This window comes from Panulirus ornatus, chromosome 17 (genome assembly GCF_036320965.1).
Source record: "Panulirus ornatus isolate Po-2019 chromosome 17, ASM3632096v1, whole genome shotgun sequence".
Taxonomy (NCBI): domain Eukaryota; kingdom Metazoa; phylum Arthropoda; class Malacostraca; order Decapoda; family Palinuridae; genus Panulirus; species Panulirus ornatus.
This window is the reverse complement of record NC_092240.1, coordinates 16,861,197-16,889,159: the sequence shown is the minus strand read 5'-3', so window position 1 is coordinate 16,889,159 and position 27,963 is coordinate 16,861,197. Positions and strand designations below refer to the sequence as shown.

The following is a 27,963-nucleotide window of genomic DNA, read 5'->3' as shown; positions in this document are numbered from 1 at the left end:
TGGCGTCCCTGCATACGTTGCGGGCATCCAATTATATTTTTTGATGGATAACAACACAACCTGTTACCTTCATTACAGCCCCCTCAGTCGCCTGATTGTCTGGGACCCCGTCCCGAGTCCGCGAGGGAGGCAGTTTTGTTGGGCAGTTTATAAATCCATTTGGTGGTCGGGCGTTTCACCATATTCGGTGTTGTTATAAAGCCGTATGTCATCACGAGACTCCCTTGTTATTCATGTCTGGCTGAGCAGAGGGTTGGCTTGATAATGTCCTGCGGTTGGTGGGGTTTGTGTGCTGCCATTCCTGGTTCTTCCTAGGCAAGGAAAGGATAGCACCTCCATCTGTCGCTGGTGATATATAGGGAAGGAAAGGGTACACCTCCACCTATCGCTGGTGATTTGCCTTTTCTCATTTTGTTCTTTTCTTGACCGGTTTTTATCATTACTGAGCTGTAAGTTGGGTGATTTAGATTGTTAACGGTAACTATGTTACTGCCTCCTAATATTTAATGATTTTGCTTCCATTCTGGCTAGGCTTCGTTACGTTTGATCGTCTACGAAACTGAAACTGTTATACTGATCCTTTATAAAGCATCGAACACTTTTTAGTAGTGTACACAGTACTTTTTTTTTTCTTCCTGAAGAGCGTAATAAGCTATGATATAATCTACGTCTTCATCAATAACTACGGAAAATATTCTCAAACAGGATGTTGATGTAATTTTCAATCTGCGTTAGGTCACGTTCGTATGGAAAGATTTCCTATTTTGATAATGGACTTTCCCGCCGAAAGATTCCGGCAATTATATATTAACGTTATCATTAACCTCACTGGCTATTATCTCCACCTACTGTTGCAGGCTGGGCTGAGAGACCTGAGTTGGGACGCATGACAGGGTCTTCGTCAGCAGCCACTTAAGCACTGACCATTTGATCATACACACTGGGGGGGTTGGTACTGTTTACATAACGCCACGAGATGACACCCTGGATCACAGAGGGTACCATCCACGGATATGATGGCTTGTTCTTTGACCTGACCTTTAAGGGAAGGTCTAAGGTCAGGGCATTAGACCTTAAAAAGGTCGCACCATCAAAATCAAGGGTCGAGCCTTCAGGGCCGTGCCTTTACGCTTGAGAATGGATGTGAGCGGACGTGGCCTTTCTTCGTCTACTCCTGGCGCTACCTCATTAATGCCGGAAACGGCAACCATATGGCAGTAGTCACAGTGGTGGGGCACCACCAGGTACCACATGGCAGCGGCCACATTGTTGAGTCAACCACAGACGGTGAGGCATCTGTAGGCTCTCTCTCTCTCTCTCTCTCTCTCTCTCTCTCTCTCTCTCTCTCTCTCTCTCTCTCTCTCTCTCTCTCTCTCTCCCAAGAGAAGGCCCTCATCCAGGACCATCGTCGTCTCATATAATATTCGTCTCAGTCACTCTTTGTTGGACGTCTCCCCCCTCAAAGCCAAGTTGGCAGCGACTCCACACATTAAAGATGCGAGGGAACTTTTCGTCCCCAGTGAATAGCCATCGTTAGGAAGTCTTTTTTTTTCCTCCTCCCAGAGTACTACATTGGCCAAAATTTATGCGTGTTAGTTCCTCCCAAAATTAGCCAAGGTTTTCGGGACGCTTTATGTGGACGGACATAAGATCCTCCGTGGAGGGGAAAAGATCCGGTCCTGCTTCACCATAAATTGACTTGACATTCTCTTCTGTACATCATTTTTAAATGAAATGGCGACGCAGCTACCTTCAAGCGCTCCTGAGCAAAGAGAACCGTGTTCAGGGAGTCATGAAAGCAATTAGAATGGTGATTTCATTGTTGTAAATTACCATTTTTCGAATCCTAGAACGTAACCTCAAGTCTTTAGATTCATCTTACTTAAATAAGCATAGCAATACGCATAATCATGTCTGAACTATGAAAATATTCCTTTCCATTTTCATAGAACCAATAAAAGTACAGCACCGTTTCCATGGATACGATAAGACGCTTTCAGACTACGTTTTTACCCTATTGTACCGAAGCCGCTCGTTCTTCAGAGGAGAAAGCCAATTGCTTCCAATCCCTTAAAGTTCCACAACCGCCCTCCTGCCCAGAAGCACACACACACACACACACACACCCGAGCTGCTTGGAAGGTCTCTGATCCATCTATTCCAGGAGGGTTTGAGGATCGAGCACTCTCCTGGCGGGGAGGATACCCGAACCCCGAGCAGTCAAGAAGATCAAATCCCCTTTGAATGTGTCATGGAGGAAAATGCTTCGTGTGTGCTGTACTTTTTCTATTTTTTTTTTCTCTTAGTGGATGAGTAGCGCCTCAGACATCGACTTGTGGCTTATGAATGACATGTGATGCAATTCTTTGAGTTGTTTTCCCCAGTGTGGAAGGTTTGTTCATGTGTAGAGTCACCAAAAGTAACGTCATGTTATTTACCTGCTCAGTGTAACACGCCGTTGATGCTGTACGTATGTGATATGACGTGAAGAAGGGCCAGAGTACCGCTAACGCGCCTCTTTTTCTTCCAAAGTTTAGACAACCATAGAAATGTGTGATGAAGGTAGGGAGTACATGATGGATAAGATTCACGAAAGGAGATTTAAGAATATAATATAAGCCTTAAGACTACTTGTGCATTTTTTTTTCTCTTTTTCTTCTCTCTTTTCGAAAGCCTTCTTTTCTTCAGCCGCCTTGCATCATTCCTAAAGCTTTCCAGCTGCATTACTCAGCGTAGAAGTGTTCCGGGAATAACCTCAGTCGTGCTTGGCTCTGGGTGAGAGTGACGGCACAGCTGCTGAGGTCCTCCTGGGGTAAAAAAAAAAAAAATAATCCCCTCTTTCAAATACGCTTGGCCAGATACGTGTCATGAAATTTTGCCTCAAACTATTCATTCTGAAGAGCTGTACTTGATACTCGTTCGTCTTAGTGCGTCTTAAACGGCAGCTACGTCTGCAAAAACATATTTTAATCGTATGTAATCTTCTTCGCGGCATAACTTTTATCCCCTTCGGCATGACGTTACGATCCTTGAGGGCGACATTATATAGCCCTCGAGCGCCGTGGTACGACCCTTGGGTACGATACTATGACCGGTATCTTGACCTTTGATGGTCAAGTCAGGAGCCAGCCCGTCATACCTGAGGATCGTACCATCGGGCCTGAGGATCGTATCCCTCAAACTCTTAAGGGATTAAACTCTCTCCATCTTAGCTCCTCAGGGGCAGGAGCAGCGACATCAGTGGGTTCCTTCCTCAGCGTCAACAGCGTCAGGTGAGCCATGTAATGACTGACTGCCTCGGTCGAGCCAAGTTAGCCCAGCCTGGCCCACTCTGCACTCTAGTTCGCTAACCTTCTCGCACCATGACAAACAGACCCCCTCCAACACTGTCCCTCTGCTACCCCCGTCTCCCTCACTACCCCTGCCTCTCTCTCTCTCTCTCTCTCTCTCTCTCTCTCTCTCTCTCTCTCTCTCTCTCTCTCTCTCTCTCTCTCTCTCTCTCTCTATAAGCAGGGACCTAAATAGATTTCCCTCGTACATGATCAAAACAGGAAGCAAGAAATCAGAGAGACTGGGCCATATGATGTGTGGGAGAACAGCAGGAAGATACACAAGATGTTGATTGAAGAACACAAACCAGAGTTCATCTCAAAGCTGCAGGAACTGTTTAATAACCATGACACACTGCTATTAGAGTTAATGAGATTATCGGAAATTGATAAAGGCGAATTAATCGGCTCCAAGACCGGCTGGAATGGCAGCCATCTCCCAGAAATGATGAAAACAACTCTAGTAAAACCGGTTATGTTCTCAGTGAGGCAGAGTGTGGACGAAAGCCAGGTTGGCAGACAGTCACCAGAAGATGCGCACGACACCAGTATATGAAGGAGGAGTCCAAGGTAATACCTGAGAGGGGTATAGGCTATTTATTCTGACACCTCACGCGGGAAAGGACTTTGAAAATAGCGATAGAAGGTCACACGCTGCTGCATCCATATCAGTGAAGGCCCGAACGGATCTGCACTGGGCATCACACCCAGATATCGGCGCACTACACGACCATATACGAAACTTTAACGCAAAAAAGGAGGGTGAATCTACCAGTAAGGCTTCAGACAAATATATATGGGCGAGTCCCGCATGAAAGCTAGAAAGGGTATACATTGTATTACCAGGAGCAGAGTGAAACATGCAGGGAGCAACTACAGAAACATCTGTAAAGAAAACTAGATATATGGTTGAAGACAGATGAACCCAGAGTAGACGATGATTGAACGTGTGTGTGGCAGCAGAGAGAGAGGGATACTTTATGATTCACCTAGCAAGACGTGCGTCGAGCACTACGCGCTAACCCCTCCCTCTATACAGAATCTTATCGTGGACTCTCTCTCTCTCTCTCTCTCTCTCTCTCTCTCTCTCTCTCTCTCTCTCTCTCTCTCTCTCTCTCTCTCTCTCTCAGTACATCTCGATTACTTCCTATCAAATGCTACCGGTGTCATAGTTTATTTTACACGCACACACACACACACACACACACACACACACACACACACACACACACACACACACACACAAACAAACAAACAAACAAGCAAACTGGTGAATATCCCTCTGTTATTATGTTGTTATTTGCTCAAAATCCCGCAGGAAATCCACACAAAGAGAAACATTAACCACCACAAGGCAACCACTGAACCCCACTATCCTCGCTGCCTTCCCTCAGGTCTTGATGGAAGGAGTCAGACGAAGGTGTGTGTGTGGGAGGGTGGGGGATGTTATCTTGACGACCAAATATATTTCTCGCTTTCATGCCACTCACCCTCCCAGCCTTGAGACGCCCGTGTTGTCAGGGCAATGTGTATAGCCCGCGTCACCTCACGTCCACAGCTCCTCCCGAGACCAAAGATTTTTGTTATCGAATTTAGCGCCAAGACTCAGGTCACGCAAAGAGGTCTTGTCAGCGGGTCTGATCTAATAATACTCGTATAGTATTTCTCAAGCTATTTTTCTTTCATCTTTTTTTTCATCTTTTTATTTCCAGTTTTGTTAGGTAATTGCAGAGTTAGTATTAGCGTTTTAGACCTTAAGGCGACTTGGCACTTTGCACAAGTATATAAAATCGTACAGCAAAGAAGGTAGGAAGGAAAGGGACTGAATGTGAGTTAGGAGTTAACGACATGGACTAGGAGGATCCAGAAATGAATAAATGATCCTAAGAGTTCCTGAAGTGGATCGGAGATTAAGCGTAAGTCAGAGCCAGGTGAGGTTATTGGAACAAGTTGCTGCGTGGGAATCAGCTGGTTATGTAAACAAAAATATTGATCTGGACTAAGCTTTTTCTTGTGAATAAAGGATTTGGTTTACTGAGTACGTACCAAAATTAGGAAGAGGAAAGGGCAGGTGGTATGAATCTGCTATGTACCATTGTGATAAAGAAATTTACAAAAACTGTATATGTTTAAATTAGTCCTGCGACCTTCATGAAATAGAACTTCTTGGATTATTTTCCTAATTGGAAGGTGTTACTGTAGAGAATGAATTAAGACCGTTGGAAAGTGATTGGAATTTCTTTTTATTTTCATCCAACAGGTTGATATTAGCTGGTTCTTTCACGCTCAGGGAGAACGTAAGTGACATACGTGTCAGTATAGATCCTGTGAAAACCTCGCGTAACTTCAAACGTACGTGATTGGGTATGCAGGCCGTTGGATTCGGGTGTGAGTGAATACTCCAGTTATATATATATATATATATATATATATATATATATATATATATATATATATATATATACACACATAATGCCCTCCAACAGCAAGGATTCGAACCCGGACCTTTTGCGAACGCTAACCGCTCGGCTGTGATCGCCCCTAATATGGAAATGAGATTTAGATGAATAGTGATCGAATACCCTTCGTCTCGCATCCATAAGCAGTGGAGTCTAGACCGGTCAAATCCCATCAGGCTAACGTTACCAGTAGTCAGCAATTTTACAAAATTTCCGTCACAACGTGGAGGTATATGAACACGAATATAATGCACATGAACGCGCACTTTTCATAGTACACATGATGCTCTCCAACAGCAAGGATTCGAACCCGGACTTTTTGCGTGGTAGCTGGGAACGCTACCATATATATATATATATATATATATATATATATATATATATATATATATATATATATATATATATATATAGCCAGGTCACGTAGGCAGTCTGTGGAATTACACAGCTGAAAAAAGAAAGAAGCGGGACCTCTGCTGCCTCTGTAGTTAAGGTTTAAGTTGACACTTGCTTCTGACAGATCACTGACCTTAGTAGAACACCTTGCAACAGGAGGCCAGGAAGATGCTACACTAGCTGTGCCACACACATACACACACACACACACACACACACACACACGAGTCAACGTTATTAGCCCAACTGTGACGTAGCACTGGGCACAGCTGCGACAGAGACGGCCATGCCCTTCCTTCCCCCAAGCAACTGAAATTCACTTTATTTCAAAATATGTATATATACTTTCTTTTTTTTTGGGGGGGGGGGGAGCAGTTTGTTCGCTGAGTGCGTTTGCTGTGTTATTGGAAGTGGTGGTCTCTGGTGGGAAGAAGTAAACGCATTTAGCGAACAAATATCCCAGCAACTGAATTTAAACGCAGGCCAAAAACAAACACATTATTTAAATAATGTCGTAAATAAGGTAAATTTCCGCAGCTGCGGGAAGTTAGAAAAGGTTTACAATAAGGTTTTTTCTTTCTATGAATGTTTCGCCTTGTAATAATCAACCCCAGGTTTTCCCTGATCTTCATGGCCTTATGGACATTTATAACTATATATATATATATATATATATATGCGGGAAAGCCATACCTTACAGCTTGAACGAGTGGTGTGCGCGGGAAGGATGGGGTAACAGGAGACCTGATGGTCCATAACGAGGTTATGTGTTATGGTGGACGTACATAATGGTACAAACAGGATAGCAAAGCAGAAGGCAACTCTCCACCCACCTCGCCCTCCGGCTCAACTACTAGCAGGAGTAAGACGAGGTAGAAAATAAGACATACCTTGTAGTAGACGGGGAACGTAATGGAAAACACCCGGACCACCACTCTCTCTCTCTCTCTCTCTCTCTCTCTCTCTCTCTCTCTCTCTCTCTCTCTCTCTCTCTCTCTTCTGTGGCTAGATTCTCAAAAAGGAGAAACATGCTTTTAGTAAACTGGAAATCTTGTTGAGCGCAGAAAAAAAAAGTTAAGTGTTAGTCTAGCCTTAATTTGAAGGTGTTTTTAGTCTTTGCAGTTTGCACATCGGGAGGTAGTTTATTCTGGTGCTCGAGAGGAAAGGAGAAAATAGAAAACTTTTCCTGACATTGTTGTTGTTGCGTCATCTTTCTCCTGACGTCATTCCATTACGTGGTCATTGAATCTCCGGCTGAAGTTAAGAAATTTGCTTACGTTATGGCGGAATGGTTACGTATTTTTATCATCAGATCCACTCCGAATTCGCCCTTTTTTCTTTTTTTATTTCTTGAGTAACTAATTTAGGTCTTTGAGTCTTTCCTCGATATCTTAAAGTTTACATCTGATGAAGGATGAGCTTGGTTGAACATCTCTGGTGAATTGTCTCTGTTTACATCTTTGATCAGGTCTGGTGACCAGAGTTTAACATTGTGTTCCAGATAAGGTCGACTAACCCGGGTGTTAAGGTGAGTTTAGTATCTTATTAGCTTTATCCTGTGCAGCTAAACACGGTCGTACAGCGATAGCATTCATATTCTTTTCCTCAAATAACCTACGACTTGAATGTTAGAATCTAGTTAAGAAAAGAAAATATCCTTTTTATGTATATATCATACCTCATTGAGGATATCAGTAATACGGATGATATGATAACCATTTCTGTATGTCACAGAAACTACCTCTTGATGAAAACTTATATTTCCATCAATACCATCAATTTATGACTCGCATCTAGGGATTACACGTAAGAAACTGCCTCTGAAGCATTGAGGATTTAGATCAAGACCTGTTCACTCGATTGCGGATACACTAAAGGATATCATTCACTGGATAAGGATATTAGATGAGGATCCTTTGAAGGTAAGGACGAATCAAAATGATGTGGGACATTGGAATCGGGATTCCTTCTGAGAGTCATTATGGAAAGAGAAAACAAGATACTTAAAAGATCCCTTCAAGAGCTTTTGATCGGAGGTCAGGACCTTTTTCAAGTGCTTTCAGTCATAAAGAAACATTTACGTGGTATAGCCATGAATAAGGACACCCTCATTCGCTCATGGACTTCATAAAGTAAGCTGAGGGAATGATAAAGAGGAGGTGAGAAGCTTAAACATTGGAAGACAGCAGTGTTTTAGACGGTTCTGTTGCTTCGTCACCTTTTCCATATGTACCACAGTATCCAGCACCCGGTGCCTGACGCCACTGAATGTAGCGTGGATATTGCCAGTCTGGCTCCAGGCTGTCAGAACGAAGGGCGGTTTCTTTAAAGTTTTTGATAAATATGCATTAGGACACCGTCGGAATTATTCATTTCTCTTGCAGTTGAATGAAAGAACTGCGAAGAGAAGAAAAAAATATAAATATGCGTCGAGTAGACGCTTATGAAATTTAAATGTACGGTAACTAAACGCTGGTAAATATAACACTAAATGAAGTAGTGACAAGACAGGAGACTTTTGTATTAAGAGAAACGATTTTACCTAAATAGCAAAACCTCTGGGGAAAAAAAAAAGATATCGAAACGAAGGAAATGAAGCAAGACAAAAAGAACAAGAAATTGGGAGGGGTGAAAGGGGAAAAAAAATAATAATAAGGTAATGGGGTGTCAGGTGGTGTGTGGAAGTCCTTTTAAGTCGTCCTTTCATTCACTTCTTTTAGACACGTTCGAGGTGCACACACGACGCGCGGGGCGGGGCGGGGCCTTACTCAGGGTGGAATAATGAGATCCTTTATGCCTTAGAATCCCCGGCACCTGCTGCAGTACGCCCATAACCTTTGAAATGCTCGGAGAAAACGTCAGCCTGTCTCGTTTAGGCTTCCATACATTACGTGATGATGAAGTTGAAGAAAAATTTGAATTTTCAACAATTAAACAGGATGCCTCATTCATATATATATATATATATATATATATATATATATATATATTTTTTTTTTTTTTTTTTTTTTATACTTTGTCGCTGTCTCCCGCGTTTGCGAGGTATATATATATATATATATATATTCCTATGAGTCCACGGGGAAAATGAAACACGAAAAGTTCCCAAGTGCACTTTCGTGTAATAATCACATCATCAGGGGAGACACAAGAGAGAAATATAAGTCAGTTGATATACATCGAAGAGACGAAGCTAGGACGCCATTTGGTAATCATGTTTACCAAATGGCGTCCTAGCTTCGTCTCTTCGATGTATATCAACTGACTGTTATATTCCTCTCTTGTGTCTCCCCTGATGATGTGATTATTACACGAAAGTGCACTTGGGAACTTTTCGTGTTTCATTTTCCCCGTGGACTCATAGGAATATCTTAATCACGCGCAAAATTGTGAGCCTTTCCAATATATATATATATATATATATATATATATATATATATATATATATATATATATATATATATATATATATATATATATATATATATATATATAATTTACCTTAGTAACATAGTTAATAGAAATGTAGTTTTATTTGTCATCTATAATCATTCCAGGACTTCTTTCTCAGAGAGAATCCTGATATTATTTATTTAAACTTGATTACTGTGGGACCAATTTCTCTTGAGAGTCCTTGCGTTACCCAGGATAGACTGCGCTACCTCCTGTAGCAGGGAAATGTAGACTCTCTTGGAGTTAGGTCTTTCATGAAGTGTACTCCCAAAGATGAGTTTTCACTCGCGTTGCAGCCTCGAGCAGGCGGACTCCGTTAACACTCTTTTCTCGTCATATTTGATCGCCGTTTCCCGAGTTAGCGAGGTAGCGCCAGGAACAGACGAAGAAAGGCCACATCCGCTCACATCCACTCTCGAGCTGTCATGTATAATTCCTCTTCGAGGCGGAGCCTTAAATACGATCTTAAAAGGGGCTTTTAGAAATATGGAAAACTGTAAAGAGAAAACAGAAGAAAACGAGAGTTTGAGAAGTGCAAACCTGTTTTGAGAGAGAGAGAGAGAGAGAGAGAGAGAGAGAGAGAGAGAGAGAGAGAGAGAGATAGTTCTGGTCATGGGAACAAGGCGTCCAAAACATTTAAGCATTTTATCTTTATGTGATGAAGATTGTGTTACTGGTTGGTTAACAGGAAGACATCTCACATATTGTACCTACAACTTACGTATATATTGACTGTTATTCATGCTAGACTCGAGTCACTCACACTGGCGCTGCCTTTCTACAGGGTGACGATTCTTGGGCGCATGCGTGACGAGGAGGGTGTGTTCACACTCCACATTGAAGGTAAGTCAGATCCCCCCGCCTGTCAACACTCCACACTGGCACTGAAGGTAAGTAAAGATAAAAAATTATTATTAGAATTTTTAGAAAGAAGAAAAAAACAGTTTCAAAAGCAAGCCGGCGTTTGCATCCAGACTGGAAGATAATATTGTCTTTCGTTCACAAATTTCAACTCTCGATGGGATTGCGCCAGGGTTTGAGCAGATGTTTTCGTTGGGTTGTTGTCGGTGGTATAACTGAGAGAGGGCACGGAAACACGTTAAACCGCGACGTTGTTGCTTTATTGGTTATGGTCCATAAAGTGTGATAGCCCAGGGACGATGATGAGCTACTGGAGGTGCAGGATGATGGTGAGGAAGAGATAAGATAAGGTCGGTTCGAATCCCGGTTGCGACAGTTGGTCCACAGTCATCCCAGCTGGTGGTCCTTTCTCTAGGGATTGGTAGATCAAATGGGTACCTGGCTTAGGGTAGGATATACGTTTGTGTGTGTGTGTGTGTGTGTAGCCTTATAGGTAGCGTTAATGAGATGGCCTTGGTTAGGGCCTCTGTGTCTTGGGCCGTCTCAGCTAACATAAATTGAGGATAATTTGTTCCTTGAGCTTTTACCCTGGAGCAAGACGGTACAACCTTAGGGTATGGTGGTCTGACCTTTGACCTGACCTTCCAGGGAGTCAAGGGGGGCGTGTTGCTTCGTGTTGTGGGAGGCGCCAGGCATTTCAGACCCTCATCACTCCTCTTATTGATATATTAGGCCGAACATTTAAGAGAAAGGTTCGTGTCCACACAGTCTTCTAACATCTTGTTATCACAGGTTCTCAGACGAATCTTTTCTGGCCCTTTTTTTTTTTTACATGTTTCGCCCAAATGTTTCATCATGTCGGTCTTGTGACCCTATCAGTCAGCAAACACAGGAGGCAATGAGTATGTGGGGCCACACCACCACACATGGTACGTGGGCCCCCGGTGCACCCCAGCGATTGCATGCCGACTGTCGTCCCCAACTGGAAGTTTTTGAGTGTGTAATGTGTGTGTGTGTGTGTGTGTGTTTGCGCACTTGGCCGCATTTGTTCATTTAGTTATCTTTCGTAATAAGTGATAATCCTCACTTGATGACGGTCATAACACTCACTCAGTCGTACTCGTGAAGCACAGGGCATAACGGGTGTGTTCCTTTATCAATAAACACGATCACCCCTTCGTCGTACGGGTCCTCGTCGCCAGCAGGTGTGTGGCAAGGTCCCATACGACGCGGGAGGGTCACACCTCATGCCTCGCACTTGGCCCCAGATGTGTTTTCCTCTCTATTCTGAAGCGAACGTCGAGAGTTCCAGCAGCTCATCATAGGTACAGGAATGCGTTATAGTGTAAACAGACCATAAATCACCCGTGTTTGTGTGGATCAAGATAGATATGTAGCCTTGACGGGCAAGTCATCAGCTGATGTTTATTATGGGCATCAGCTGATGTTTATTATGGTCATCAGCTGGTGTTTACTGTGGCCAGCAGCTGTCTGTGTGCTGGACGTGATCCGCGTGCCCGGCTGGGGCGTGTCGGCAGGCGGGGCGGGTCAACACGGACTTGGTGATGGTGGTGGTGACCTTTGCTGTCCTCAAGCGTCCTGGGGAGCAGCTTTAAAGCTACTTAAAGCTTATAACGCAGCGGGAGGGGAGGAAGGGTGCCTGACTCGTGGATAATGGAAAGCGTTCTAGAAGGTTACAATTGCTTCCTTCGAAAGTTTTATTTTTCTTCTTTGTGGATATTGTAGTGAAGTTATAAGGACGTGTGAGGGGTGTACAGTATTTGTTGGGGAGGGTGGATGGTTCGTCGCTGTGAGATAGGCTTGAAGGCTGTTGTCTTTGGAGTTTGATATCAAAGATATTAGATGTGATTTAAGAACTACTTCCACCCACATCCTTTTGTGTGTGTGTGTGTGTGTGTGTGTGTGTGTGTGTCTGTGTGTCTGTGTGTATGTGTGTGTGTTTGTGTGTGTGTATTTACCCATTTGTAATTGTCTAAATGAACAGTGAAGCGAATATGTTCTACAGTTCTACTCTCGTGAAATCCATCTTCTGTGTGTGTGTGTGTGTGTGTGTGTGTGTGTATAATCACCTCCTTGTGTAGTAGGGGGATGGAGTTCTACACTCGTGAGGCCCCGTCTGTTGAACTTCCTCTGTGGTCATACTACTTTATTGACTGTTGTTCACTGTCTCATTCACAGTTGAATCTCGTATCTTATTTCTTATGTTATACCGTGAAATGAACAGTAGAGCAAATAATCGGTTAATCAGTTGAAAAATCAGTTGTAATTTGAACAGTAAAATACCCAAGTCGAACACTGCGTTAAGAATTAAGTCGCATAACGAGTGAATCAGTGAGTCGAGCGGTGTACCGGTAGGTCGAACATCGACCAGCACTGAATGAAAGGTAGCTTCGAACATTAAGTCGAACAACGGGTCGAATATTTTACTTAAAAAAACATATTAAGGAATGGACATTGTACATGAAGGTGGAAGAGTGCATTGAGACATGACACACACTCTGAGGGTATAATCCGTTGGTCAGTTCACAGTATCTTCGAAACTCATCACCACACTTAGAGAAGTGGTAGGCGTTGCTGATGATAAATTCACGCCCATGTCCAGCCGGGTTCGAATCCTTTGATGAGGCAGTTGGCCTACAGTCAACCTCTTCGTTTTCTGCTTGTGTATGGTCTTGGTAGTATCATGAAAACCAGAAGAAGGTGTTCAAGATTTTTTGTTTTCAGTCGGTGGTTATAACTTGTTGAGGGCCATAGTGACCGTAGCACTCGATGTACCAACCTTAACCTAGTAACACTAGTTATTGTAGGAGTTATGTGCTACATACGTCCGAGAGGAGGTGATGGCTGGAGATGTATCAGCGTTCGTAGAATTATTTTCATAATTTATTTTTCAAATAGAATATAGGAAAGAAAAATAACTTGAGGCAAACATTAGCATCCTACTCTGGAGAAGCAACAGTCAGGCTACAGAAGCATCACCCTTACTTCGCCAACATGTTTGCAGGGGTAGCGGAAAGAAATTTTTTTTTTTTTTTGCCTCAACCCAAGTTATGTCCTCCTGACGCAGGCTTGAGTGGAGGATCCTTTGTGTCGGAAGATACAACAACACCAACCCAAAAAAAAAATGATGAAAAGCTGCAGATTTTTTCCCCACTTGATCAGTCTGCCTGGTTGGGTAAAGGTCATATTCTCCATTTTAATCACCTGTTGTTTGATTTACGAAGTACAATGCCTTTTGTACCGCTCGTTCTTGAGCTATTGTTTCATGGAAAAGTAGTAACGTAAGCAATGAGAAAATAGAGGAGTGATGAATGAAATTGTAAAGAGCATTGTTTCCATTATGCCAGTGGGAAAGAAACTGTAATTAGTGAGAGAAATAAAGTCGCGACGAATGAGTTTACATTGACTGTAGCCTATTCTGTCTGCTGGGGCAGCGACGAGCCCCCGTACTGCCCCGCCACTTAAACTTTGGTCGCTCCCGCGCCCGCCTTCCCAGACATTGTATAGGAAGACAAATGAAATCACAAAGTTTAGATTCTCTCTCTCTCTCTCTCTCTCTCTCTCTCTCTCTCTCTCTCTCTCTCTCTCTCTCCAGCTCTGGTAACTTTATGGTCAAAAGTATAAGTAGTAGTGTTGCTTTCGTTAAGGTATGAAGATATTAGAATTCCTTGGAGAATCGAAACATATGATGATTGTTGTAAGCTTTTCATTTTCTTTCAATGGAATACATTTAACCTTAAGTCTGTCAGACCCGACGCTGGTCGAAGCTCATTTGTTGGACGGGATTCCCATCTGTGTACGATCGTGTTCGGTTCGTCTACCTTCAGTTCTTGTTCAGACATCGTTGAGGGCGGGTTCATCGCTCTGTGCTACTCCTAACCCTTCCTTCATCTTCTATGGTGCTTTGGGTCCGATAGACATGTGTCTAGTGATAGTGTTGGGGATAGATGACCTATAGTTGATAAGTGGCCCACAGACCATGGTAATACAAGGAAGCTTTCCGTCTGTCACCAGGAATCCTGTGTTTAGGAGGATCAAGACCTCTTATATTAAGTCCTGATGATGAATAGTGATTGTCTTATATTGAGAAGGGTAATCAACTTTTGTATACATCAGTTTTCAAAGTTTTTCCTGTCTTTTTTTTTTTTTTAATTACAATCGCCACTTCCATTTATGTTTTCATCATATTTATTTCTCGATAAGGTAAAGTTAAGCTTAAAGTTCTTTAACTCTTTTCCAGTAAATTGCTGTTGAAACTTCTTTTTTCTCCCCCACGGAGTCTGTTGGACCCAGCGGGGGTCGTGAGATGTTCCCAGCACGTGACGGGAATGTTCTCGGGTTAAAAACAGTCTTTCCAAAATCAAAACCAAACGTCTTACGTCATGTAGAGTTTCGTCTGTCCTCAGGGCAGTGTTTGGTGAGCTGCTGTATAGTGCACTCAGGTTGGCCCCTCGAGTCCACTATTGTTTATTCGTTGGGTCACGTACTTCGCGTTCATTGATTTTACACATCAGAAAATATATATATGACATTGTTACACGTAAGAGAATGATTAGAAAAATATGTGGCATTGTTACATGTAAGAGAATATATGTGACATTGTTATCCGTATGAAACTATATGTGACATCGTAATTCCTGTTGTAGATTATAGTGGACACTTGTGAGGTAGAGCAGAGTACTTGATCGTGTGAGTAGCTACCTCCCAGTACCCACGATGAGATCTTGACATGACAACTGAGGTAGCGCTACCTCACACACCTTGCGTGAGCAGCAAGACCCTTCCTCTCAGCAGCCACCGGCGTTACATATTATTACCACCGCCTATCCTGGGTTCATCTGGATCTGCTTTCAACCACACATCAAGGCTTCTTTTATGTTTTTCTTTGTCGTAGTTCTCGACATGTCTCTCATTTCTCTTGGCAGTATATTGAACAGTTGCGGCGCCTTACAGCTAGGCTGTCAAGTATTTGTGGCTGATTTATTTTCAGTATGTTCCCTCGGTCTTCCAGAGGATTTGATAACATCTTTGTCTTCCTGGTCGAGAGGATTTCAGGTTTGGTACATTTCTACTCTCATTGTGTTGTTGTGTCGTGTGATCATCACACATATTCCTCTACAGAGCTGCAGTTCTTTCAGCCTTTCACTGGTGGTTTATGTTCCTCGAATTGATTACTTCAACTGGATTGCAATTTGTTCATTGTATATACTTCTTATGGATATTTTAAATTTCCTCCTTCGTTTATCATCAGTTTAAACGTATATCTATTTCTCTTGTAATCTTAACGACACCGTCGTCTTCCTTCACTTCTAAAACTCTCGACTTGCCAGACTCTTGCCTTTCGACCCTACCTGAGGTAGCTTATGAGGAGAGTCCATCCATGCCCCGTCTCTCTGATTCTTACCCTCCCTCAGCAGGACAACAAACAGTTCGTTAATAATCTGGAGGAAGTACGATGTCTTGATGGCGCTTCCCTCACTCATGTTTGCTGAAGGTGGTGAAGATTTTTGTTTTTTTTCAGTATCTTGAAAGGTTGTGGTCTTGCATGAGTTTTGGACATTTTTGTACTCATAAAGTTAAGTGTTTTGTACTTTTTGGAGGTGGAAATTCGACCCTGTTCTTGGGGGGTAAGATTATATATATTACAATCCGTCACCTGTCTCACTTCTTCCCTCCCCGTCATCTGTCTCACCTCTTCCTCCCTCCCCGTCATCTGTCTCACCTCTTCCTACCTCCTCGTCAGTCTGTCTCACATCTCCTTCCCTTCCCGTCTTCTGTCTCACCTCTTCCTCCCTCCCCGTCATCTGTCTCACCTCTTCCTCCCTCCCCGTCATCTGTCTCACCTCTTCCTCCCTCCCCGTCATCTGTCTCACCTCTTCCTCCCTCCCCGTCATCTGTCTCACCTCTTCCTCCCTCCCCGTCATCTGTCTCACCTCTTCCTCCCTCCCCGTCATCTGTCTCACCTCTTCCTCCCTCCCCGTCATCTGTCTCACCTCTTCCTCCCTCCCCGTCATCTGTCTCACCTCTTCCTCCCTCCCCGTCATCTGTCTCACCTCTTCCTCCCTCCCCGTCATCTGTCTCACCTCTTCCTCCCTCCCCGTCATCTGTCTCACCTCTTCCTCCCTCCCCGTCATCTGTCTCACCTCTTCCTCCCTCCCCGTCATCTGTCTCACCTCTTCCTCCCTCCCCGTCATCTGTCTCACCTCTTCCTCCCTCCCCGTCATCTGTCTCACCTCTTCCTCCCTCCCCGTCATCTGTCTCACCTCTTCCTCCCTCCCCGTCATCTGTCTCACCTCTTCCTCCCTCCCCGTCATCTGTCTCACCTCTTCCTCCCTCCCCGTCATCTGTCTCACCTCTTCCTCCCTCCCCGTCATCTGTCTCACCTCTTCCTCCCTCCCCGTCATCTGTCTCACCTCTTCCTCCCTCCCCGTCATCTGTCTCACCTCTTCCTCCCTCCCCGTCATCTGTCTCACCTCTTCCTCCCTCCCCGTCATCTGTCTCACCTCTTCCTCCCTCCCCGTCATCTGTCTCACCTCTTCCTCCCTCCCCGTCATCTGTCTCACCTCTTCCTCCCTCCCCGTCATCTGTCTCACCTCTTCCTCCCTCCCCGTCATCTGTCTCACCTCTTCCTCCCTCCCCGTCATCTGTCTCACCTCTTCCTCCCTCCCCGTCATCTGTCTCACCTCTTCCTCCCTCCCCGTCATCTGTCTCACCTCTTCCTCCCTCCCCGTCATCTGTCTCACCTCTTCCTCCCTCCCCGTCATCTGTCTCACCTCTTCCTCCCTCCCCGTCATCTGTCTCACCTCTTCCTCCCTCCCCGTCATCTGTCTCACCTCTTCCTCCCTCCCCGTCATCTGTCTCACCTCTTCCTCCCTCCCCGTCATCTGTCTCACCTCTTCCTCCCTCCCCGTCATCTGTCTCACCTCTTCCTCCCTCCCCGTCATCTGTCTCACCTCTTCCTCCCTCCCCGTCATCTGTCTCACCTCTTCCTCCCTCCCCGTCATCTGTCTCACCTCTTCCTCCCTCCCCGTCATCTGTCTCACCTCTTCCTCCCTCCCCGTCATCTGTCTCACCTCTTCCTCCCTCCCCGTCATCTGTCTCACCTCTTCCTCCCTCCCCGTCATCTGTCTCACCTCTTCCTCCCTCCCCGTCATCTGTCTCACCTCTTCCTCCCTCCCCGTCATCTGTCTCACCTCTTCCTCCCTCCCCGTCATCTGTCTCACCTCTTCCTCCCTCCCCGTCATCTGTCTCACCTCTTCCTCCCTCCCCGTCATCTGTCTCACCTCTTCCTCCCTCCCCGTCATCTGTCTCACCTCTTCCTCCCTCCCCGTCATCTGTCTCACCTCTTCCTCCCTCCCCGTCATCTGTCTCACCTCTTCCTCCCTCCCCGTCATCTGTCTCACCTCTTCCTCCCTCCCCGTCATCTGTCTCACCTCTTCCTCCCTCCCCGTCATCTGTCTCACCTCTTCCTCCCTCCCCGTCATCTGTCTCACCTCTTCCTCCCTCCCCGTCATCTGTCTCACCTCTTCCTCCCTCCCCGTCATCTGTCTCACCTCTTCCTCCCTCCCCGTCATCTGTCTCACCTCTTCCTCCCTCCCCGTCATCTGTCTCACCTCTTCCTCCCTCCCCGTCATCTGTCTCACCTCTTCCTCCCTCCCCGTCATCTGTCTCACCTCTTCCTCCCTCCCCGTCATCTGTCTCACCTCTTCCTCCCTCCCCGTCATCTGTCTCACCTCTTCCTCCCTCCCCGTCATCTGTCTCACCTCTTCCTCCCTCCCCGTCATCTGTCTCACCTCTTCCTCCCTCCCCGTCATCTGTCTCACCTCTTCCTCCCTCCCCGTCATCTGTCTCACCTCTTCCTCCCTCCCCGTCATCTGTCTCACCTCTTCCTCCCTCCCCGTCATCTGTCTCACCTCTTCCTCCCTCCCCGTCATCTGTCTCACCTCTTCCTCCCTCCCCGTCATCTGTCTCACCTCTTCCTCCCTCCCCGTCATCTGTCTCACCTCTTCCTCCCTCCCCGTCATCTGTCTCACCTCTTCCTCCCTCCCCGTCATCTGTCTCACCTCTTCCTCCCTCCCCGTCATCTGTCTCACCTCTTCCTCCCTCCCCGTCATCTGTCTCACCTCTTCCTCCCTCCCCGTCATCTGTCTCACGATGAATCATGGGTCGAGGAAGTTCCCCCATAACTCTCGCCCGTCGCATTTACCCGCCAGAGGTGGCAGCTGGTCCTGTGTGCGCGGGAGGGAGGGAGGGAGGTTCACAACGTGTGGTGGGGAGGCCCATCCTCTGAACGTGCTTTGCCATACTGGCATGCAACTGTTTCCTCTTCTTCCTCCATTTTTATCGTATGAAGAACTTTTTACGCATGTTTTTTTTTTTTCTTTTTGGTAAACAAGGTTCATTACTTGATTTCAGGTTATATCCGCTGGTTTGTTCTGTCGCTACAGCTCCCCAAGAACTGTTCACTGTCCACGTCATCATTCTGTTTATAAAACTTACGAGGTTGTGGTTAGGTCACCCCTCAGTCTATTAGGTCACCCCGCAGCCTATTAGATCACCCCTCAGCCTTCTCTCTTCCAAGGTGGACAAATTCAAGGCTTCTACTGGGTTTTTTTTCTTTAATTCAGCTGTATGAATTCCTGGTGCCATGTTAGCTGTTCTCTCGACCTTCTCTGTTAGGCCTTTTTAACTTATTTAGGTTCGGTGACCCAATCTGAGAAGCACATTCTAATTTTCGCCTTATGTATAATGTAAACAGCTTCTTGAATATTTCCCCACCCATAAACTTGAATGCAGTTGTCATATTTCGTAGGAGCCAATTGGTCTCCTTAACTTAATGGTCTGCTATGACGATAGTTGAGGGAGGGTTTCGACTCGCGAGCCTCTCTTACGCCACCACAGACCCTCGAACTTTATTTCCTGTTAGATGATAATCACATCGAGACCTCTTTTTTCGCTTTGACTCGTCTCCATTACAGGGTTGAGGTCATTTTCTCGTTTTCTAAGTGCACCTCGTCTCTGCGCAGGACCTGTTGAGTTACTTAGTGAACCGTGTCTCAGTGAGGTCATCACCTTCGTAGGGCTGAGGAAGCGCTCACTCATCTCCGGTAAATTGTGACCCACTTCCCCTGGAGGGCTGGGGACGTCCAGTCTGATTTCCTGCTCCGTCCTTCCACATCAGGAGACCCATATCCCCTGCAGGGCTGGGAAGTTCCTCACCTGATCCCCAGCGCGCCGTCTCCGTCAGGCAGGTACGTCAAGGGTTACTCCATGAGCAGGAAATGTTCCACATGGCCAGCATGTTCGTCCGAGAGGCCGCCTGTGTCAGCATTACCACATCTCTCGCCAAACCCCCCAGGGATCGACTTCCCGCCGAGCTTAATCCAGTGAGCGTCCAAAGTACACCGAGGAAGTCCATTGTTACCCTGGAGCCGCACCTGGACCGACCTGCTAACAGGATCGTCTGACTGGCGAGGCGAGGAGAAGGGGCTTGAAGCCTCGCGGGTCGACGCCAGCTTTGTGGCTCCATCCACCAACCTGGCCGATGTATGTCGCGCTTCGCTGGTTGTGCGGGTCAGGACTTTCTGGTTGGGTTATATAGGAAATATTTCTTCTTAGAAACACCTGGACCACAGTGTAATTGAGACATGTGTCCAGGACACTGTGTAGTGAGGAAGGCATTTGTACTCTCAGTGTAATGATGTATGGTTATTAAATAATATATTAAACAAATTGGTTGAATGTTGAGCACGACGGTACAACCCTTTGGTATAATTGCCCTTAAAGGGCTAGGTTAAAGGTCACGCCATCATTACCAAGGGTCGTACCGACGTGCTCAAGGGTCGTACCGTCGTGCTCAAGGGTCGCACCGTCGTGGTCAAAGGTCGTAACGTCGTGCTCAATGGTCGTACCGTCGTGCTCAAGGGTCGTAACGTCGTGCTCAAGGGTCGTACCGTCGTGCTCAAGGGTCGTACCGTCGTGGTTAAGGGTCGTACCGTCGTGCTCAAGGGTCGTCAAGACTTGCTCAGTAGGTTTACATACCATTGTAAGACCAGGAGGTCAGTGACGGACTGGTTACCACAACACTGAAAGGCCAGACGTGTGCCGTAGTGACTGAACCTTCGGGAATTTTAAGAATTCTTACACAGCTGGTGAAGTGCAACATCGCCTTACGAATCGTCTCTATCTATCTATCTCTATCGAAAGACTCGAACGAAACAGAAAGGGACAAATAGTAGATATGCGGCGTTGTTGGTACTTCGTGACAGGCGTCATTTTCCTGTTCGTATATACGACACTCCTGTTTTCTTGCCTCTGATATCCCACGTATTGTACCCCACCCGTACCGTGCCCAGTGATCATCATCGCCTTCACGGTGGCAGCTGCAGCGTCTCCTGCAGGAGGTGAGTATGGCCGGGACGGTTTCTTGTGGCAGAAGACACGGCCGAGCCCTCGCCACACTGTGACGTACACTGATACTTAGTGGCTCATTTACGTCTTTTTTGGGGCAGGGGGATGTAGACCTCTCTCTCTCTCTCTCTCTCTCTCTCTCTCTCTCTCTCTCTCTCTCTCTCTCTCTCTCTCTCTCTCTCTCTCTCTCTGTCTCTCTCTCTCTTACTACAGTCTTGCTAAGGTTGTTGTCTGCCTGGTGGTTTACGGGCGCTCCGGACTTGGTCTCGTTACTCATCCGCGTAAAATGTGTGACGAATGGTGACGCCGTCACACCCAGAGGTCACGCCGTCATGCTTAAAGGGTTGCATGCTGTCACACGTTAACACGTCAGAATTTCTTTTCTGCAAAAAGGGGAATAATATATATATATATATATATATATATATATATATATATATATATATATATATATATATATATATATATATATATATATTTCTTTTTTTCTTTTAAACTATTCGCCATTTCCCGCGTTAGCGAGGTAGCGTTAAGAGCAGAGGACTGGGCCTTTGTGGAATATCCTCACCTGGCCCCAATCTGTTCCTTCTTTTGGAAAATTAAAAAAAAAAAAAAACGAGAGGGGAGGATTTAGTCGCCTTCTACGACACGCAGGGAATACGTGGGAAGCATTCTTAATCCCCTATCCCCAGGGATAATATATATATATATATATATATATATGTGAGAAATGTATGTGAGAAATACTTAGAAAAGCAAATGGATTTGTATGTAGCATTTATGGATCTGGAGAAGGCATATGATAGAGTTGATAGAGATGCTCTGTGGAAGGTATTAAGAAAATATGGTGTGGGAGGCAAGTTGTTAGAAGCAGTGAAAAGTTTTTATCGAGGATGTAAGGCATGTGTACGTGTAGGAAGAGAGGAAAGTGATTGGTTCTCAGTGAATGTAGGTTTGCGGCAGGGGTGTGTGATGTCTCCATGGTTGTTTAATTTGTTTATGGATGGGGTTGTAAGGGAGGTAAATGCAAGAGTCCTGGAAAGAGGGGCAAGTATGAAGTCTGTTGGGGATGAGAGAGCTTGGGAAGTGAGTCAGTTGTTGTTCGCTGATGATACAGCGCTGGTGGCTGATTCATGTGAGAAACTGCAGAAGCTGGTGACTGAGTTTGGTAAAGTGTGTGGAAGAAGAAAGTTGAGAGTAAATGTGAATAAGAGCAAGGTTATTAGGTACCGTAGGGGTGAGGGTCAAGTCAATTGGGAGGTGAGTTTGAATGGAGAAAAACTGGAGGAAGTGAAGTGTTTTAGATATCTGGGAGTGGATCTGTCAGCGGATGGAACCATGGAAGCGGAAGTGGATCATAGGGTGGGGGAGGGGGCGAAAATTTTGGGAGCCTTGAAAAATGTGTGGAAGTCGAGAACATTATCTCGGAAAGCAAAAATGGGTATGTTTGAGGGAATAGTGGTTCCAACAATGTTGTATGGTTGCGAGGCGTGGGCTATGGATAGAGATGTGCGCAGGAGGATGGATGTGCTGGAAATGAGATGTTTGAGGACAATGTGTGGTGTGAGGTGGTTTGATCGAGTAAGTAACGTAAGGGTAAGAGAGAGGTGTGGAAATAAAAAGAGCGTGGTTGAGAGAGCAGAAGAGGGTGTTTTGAAATGGTTTGGGCACATGGAGAGAATGAGTGAGGAGAGATTGACCAAGAGGATATATGTGTCGGAGGTGGAGGGAACGAGGAGAAGAGGGAGACCAAATTGGAGGTGGAAAGATGGAGTGAAAAAGATTTTGTGTGATCGGGGCCTGAACATGCAGGAGGGTGAAAGGAGGGCAAGAAATAGAGTGAATTGGAGTCATGTGGTATACAGGGGTTGACGTGCTGTCAGTGGATTGAAGCAAGGCATGTGAAGCGTCTGGGGTAAACCATGGAAAGCTGTGTAGGTATGTATATTTGCGTGTGTGGACGTGTGTATGTACATGTGTATGGGGGGGGGGGTTGGGCCATTTCTTTCGTCTGTTTCCTTGCGCTACCTCGCAAACGCGGGAGACAGCGACAAAGTATAAAAAAAAAAAAAAAAAAAAAAAAAATATATATATATATATATATATATATATATATATATATATATATATATCTGCCGGTGAGATTTTCGAAAATACGAAACCCGTTATTGGATCAGCTGATTTACATAAACACCCGAGACTCGTGATCAGCTGACTGATTCATACACAAGAGTGGAGACTGAATCGCCTCGCGCGTCGCTTGTGCACCGAATAAACTGATAAAGAAAACGTAGAATTCAATCATCTGACTGGATTATACAGTGGGATCCAAACCAGGCCGTTGTAGTCTTCAAGCAAGCCACTGTATCTCTTCTCTTGCTGCTTCGTTTATCTTCTAACATAAACACCGCCTCACATGGAGCCACCTGTGCCTCCTTGCAACCATCTGGTCGATGTAAGTATACATAGCATATGAGAATATACGACCCTCCTGAATATTGCTTAAGCCTCTAATAATTTAGTGTTAACGCAGGAGGGAAGTAGATTATATGCTTACGAGCAAGGAGACACTGGCTGTTCTCTGAGGCAGGTGGCTCACACTGATAACGGTAAGAACCTGTTTGGGGGAGGATAAGATGAGGGACACACGTCCATTCGCAGCTACGCACACACGGTAACACAGCGATGATTCATAGTGCGACAAGTGAGTGTAATTCTGTGGAGAAATATACAGTACCTAGTGACATGACAGTCTCTCTCTCTCTCTCTCTCTCTCTCTCTCTCTCTCTCTCTCTCTCTCTCTCTCTCTCTCTCTCTCTCTCAACTCGAATATCAGAGTACATGTACAAGAAGATGTGATCGGTTTGTGAAGGAGTCGTGTGTTTACAAACCAAACCATAAACGGGTGGAAATATAAATTTGAAATCTTCAAATCAGCCTCGAACACAGGGCCATAGCTATTGGACTGATGACATGACCGGCTACTGACAAGTGTATGGAAAATGTACGACATTGAGAGAGGAAAACAGGATTGACTGACGACCAGAACCATTATTATTGGCCAGAATATACCACCTACAGAAACCTGACAGATCAGGAGAGCTCCTTCTCTCTCTCTCTCTCTCTCTCTCTCTCTCTCTCTCTCTCTCTCTCTCTCTCTCTCTCTCTCTCTCTCTCTCTCCCCAAGAGCCATAGAATGAAAACCTTAGTAGATATGGGTCTAGAACAACCGAGAAAATAAAGAAGATAATTGAGACGAAGAAAGTCTTTTCGAACTTCAGAAATGAATTCGCGTCATTTGAGATCCCAAACATATTCAGTGACGACACACACACTCTAAAAACGCTAAGGACACACTCAAGAATATTGAACTCCTGGAATATTGTAGATATAAATATACAACCTTCCATACATGGGAACTCTTAACATCATAGTATATTACATCAGTGAGTACGATTAAGGAAGCAACATAGTCCTAACCAACATGATAGGATCACGACCATCTTGACAGGATCATGGCTCAACGAAAAAAAAAGACCCTGGAGCATTTGTCAAGATCCTTCGTCCAATTTATCATATATTGTGCAAGGCCAAATTGTGAAGATATGTTATTGTCTTGGGTGTGCCTAGGGTGTGCCTTCTGTGATCATTTGCTTTGAATAAGGTCAACAAGAGTGGAAGAAGTACTTCAGAGAATGGTAGAAATGTGGTGTGATTACATGGTCCACTGAAACTTGATTACATGGTCCATTGAAACTTTATGATTACATGGTCCACTGAAACTTGATATGATTATATGGTCCACTGAAACTTGATGTTTCTACATGGTCCACTGAAACTTGATATGATTACATGGTCCACTGAAACGATATGATTACATGGTCCACTGAAACTTGATACGATTATATGGTCCACTAAAACTTGATATGATTATATAGGCCACTGAAACTTAATATGATCATATGGTCCACTGACTTAAGTTTGCGTTTCATTCAGTAGCAGGAAAGAGGAGCAGTACAGAGAAAAGAGTAATGAAACAGCAGATGAAAGAGAATAGTTCCGAGGGCGAATTAATGTTCATGAGTGGAGGCGGATGGATGCATGAACAATTATGAGAGAAACGCAGTGAAAAATAGAGAGCAAAACGAGAGAGACACGAAGGGGATGAAAACACTGGACGAGTAGAAGAGCCTGTAGAAAGGAAATAAAATAGACGTTATCCGTGAATGAGGGAGAAGTGAGAGTTTGATGAGAAAATCAAGAACACTTGAAAATTGTGAAATTCCAAAATAGAGACCTGATAACATGAAAAAAAGTTGAACAAAAAATCGACCCGAATCCAAAGTTGCTGTTTTCATATGAGAACAAGGCGAAGAAAAAATATGGACATACCGGACACTTTGAATTGAAGAAAAGACAAAAATCGTACAACATTGACCCGAATGAAATATGCAGGAAGATTTCAAATCAGTTAAAACCTCAGAATGCCGAACTGGTTGGTGGCCTATGTAACTAACGTGATTAGGATATCAGAAATATCATCACTTCACACATGAAGAAGTGCTCGAGAGAGTGGTGTAGGACATACGCTAGTAACATACATTATACAAGGCCAACATTGGGATTTATACTGGGAAACGTATGCACACCTGGTTGTTTTACTCTCTGCAGTGACGTTTATGGAACAATGAAAAGAAAGGACTGTTTTTTTCCTGATTTGGCTCAGACGTTTGACTACTTAAACCAGAGAAAGAAACTAAAGAAAACTTTTAAGAGTAAGATAGGAAGATGAGACATAGAGAGATGGGAAGATAGACATAGAGTAAGATGGGACATAGAGTGAGTTAGGAAGATGAGACATCGAGAGATGGAAAGATGAGACATAGAGTAAGATGGGAAGATTGGCACACTAAGTGAGATAGGTAGATGAGACATAGAGTAAGATGAGAGGATGGGGACACAGAGTGAGATAGGAAGTTGAGGCACAGAACTGTAAGTAACAGCACCATGTCTGATGAAGGTGATGTTCCATCGGAGGAACCATTAGGAGCGGTATTAGCCTCACTACTGGTGAGGTTAATGGTCGTATCAGACAGGGGAGGAGGAGGAGGGAGAGAAGGCTGAGCCAAAGTTCTGTGCTGCTGGTGAAACTAACCACATTGATGGAATCCGATGATAATCAACGCGAGATGCGAAAAGAAAAAGAAAAAGCCCATATGATATCTACATATAGGCAGAGATGAACATGTTGGAATTGAAAACGGGGGAAAAAGAAAATTGAGCAGACGAGTCACGCAACCAGTTGAAATAGCTAATATAATTTCCCAACAGACAAACGGGTAGAAAGTGAAGCATGTGGTAAAGGTGTAGTCGTCATCATAAGGGTGAGACTAGATTTCAGAGAGCATATGGGAAGATAGCAGTGTTAAGGCAAATAATGAGTGGTATGATAATGAGAACTGTCACTGTAAGGGACAGAATTCTGTTCATTAAAATGTTTAGTGCTCTTCAACCAAGCAAATAGATATAAGCATATTAGAATTCAGAAACACTCGATGAGCAAACTCGAGGGGATAGAACATATGAACGGCCATAATAAACCTCTTAAAAGAACTGGAACCTTATACTTCAGAACAGAGAGAAAGATACATGGCACCCTACGCCTGGCAACAACGTGAAGGCGTGAAGGAAAACATATTGAACTTAAAAGCCGCTCAGCAAGGATAGAGGCACACAGTCTGCAGGAATACCATGGATTATACCAAAAACTTATCAAAGATACACATCATCCCTGCGAGGAAGCACCCACCGTCCTCCCATAGGCAGATGGGGCATGGGCGTGGGTGTGGAGGAAGCAGGACGTGAGGAGAAACCACGTCGGAGCCTCTTGTATCACCATCACCGGAGCAGCTGTTCGTAAACACATGTAAACACGGCCGCTACACCAACAAATGCCAGTCACCTGTGTCGCGATCACTCCCACGGTGGCCTGCACCTCCACCAGCCCTTCACACGGTGCCCTCTGCCCCTCCACCAGCCCTCCGCACCCATAGCTTGCCCCTCCATTATCCCTCCACATGAAGGTCTGCCCCCTCCGGCTCACCACACAGGTTATTGCGATTCCCCAAAGCAGTATATATATATATATATATATATATATATATATATATATATATATATATATATATATATATATATATATATATGTGTGTGTGTGTGTGTGTGTGTGTATATATATGGCTAGAGTTACATTCTTCGTGGAAGTGTGAACACACGTGTGCTGGCTGCCTTGCTCTCTTCTCTCGTGTGTGCGTAGTGCTTTATTTTTATTTTCCTTTTATGTGCGCACGGATGCGTGATCCACGAATATGCTTGTTGCCATAAGGAAAATGAAACAGGGAGAAGCGAGCGCTTTCATGAGAAGTCACATCTTTTAGAGGACAGAGATGATATACAAGTGGAGGCGCATGCGCCTTACGTGTCATATATATATATATATATATATATATATATATATATATATATATATATATATATATATATATATATATATATAATCTTTCAAACTATTCGCCATTTCCCGCGTTTGCGAGGTAGCGCTAAGAACAGAGAACTGGGCCTTTGAGGGAATATCCTCACCTGGCCCCCTTCTCTTTTCCTTCTTTTGGAAAATTAAAGAAAAGAAAAAAAAAAGAGGGGAGGATTTCCAGCCACCCGCTCCCTCCCCTTTTAGTCGCCTTCTACGACACGCAGGGAATACGTGGGAAGTATTCTTTTTCCCCTATCCCCAGGGATAGTATATATATATATATATATATATATATATATATATATATATATATATATATATATACATATATAAAAGATACATATGTATATCATCTCTATCCCTGGAGATGTGAGTTCTTCGAAAGCGCTTGGCTCACCGTGTCTCCTTTGGCGATATATATATATATATATATATATATATATATATATATATATATATATATATATATATATATGGTTGTATAAGATTATGTAAGCAAGGTCGT

At 44.6% G+C, this 27,963-nt stretch overlaps 1 protein-coding gene across 1 annotated transcript in view; it reads left to right on the top strand.

Annotated features, from left to right (window-relative positions):
- Positions 1–10,429: 10,429 nt before the first annotated feature.
- LOC139754581 (regucalcin-like) overlaps positions 10,430–27,963 on the top strand; it is a 549,227-nt gene continuing 531,693 nt past the window's right edge. The window contains exon 1 of the mRNA XM_071671975.1: positions 10,430–10,480. The gene's annotated coding sequence lies outside the window, so the exon portion shown is untranslated. The remainder of the gene's footprint in view (positions 10,481–27,963) is intronic.